Here is a 441-nt window from a genome sequence, read left to right on the forward strand (position 1 = left end):
CAGTACAATGGGGCTCAGCTGCTATAGAACACCCCTTAAAACTCGAATAAAAGACGTTAAGGGCGTCTTTGACCCTCCCTCCCCCCCCCCTTAAATTATTAGTGATGGATGTAAGAGCTTTCGAGAGGCCCCTTAAATGCGTATGCTTTGTAATGCATATAACGGCGCCTTTCAATGTCTAATGGTCCTACCTTCTGAGCACCTTTTTTGTGAGTCTTGAGGAGATAATGGTACAACATAACACCTAATGTTCGTTAATGGACTAGGTATGATACTTCTGAAATGATTGTGAGGGTGAATGGTTGCCCTCCAAGTTCGTAAAGAGGGGGGATAGTAATAATTTTCACCTGACTGTATTATTTAAGTGGTGTCAGTGTTTTTAATTCTAATGTATTGGATTCTAAAGAGAAATGGGTATGGAAAAATGAATAACATGCGAAT

Source organism: Penaeus monodon, chromosome 15, assembly GCF_015228065.2.
Source record: "Penaeus monodon isolate SGIC_2016 chromosome 15, NSTDA_Pmon_1, whole genome shotgun sequence".
In the NCBI taxonomy this organism is placed as follows: Eukaryota; Metazoa; Arthropoda; class Malacostraca; order Decapoda; family Penaeidae; genus Penaeus; species Penaeus monodon.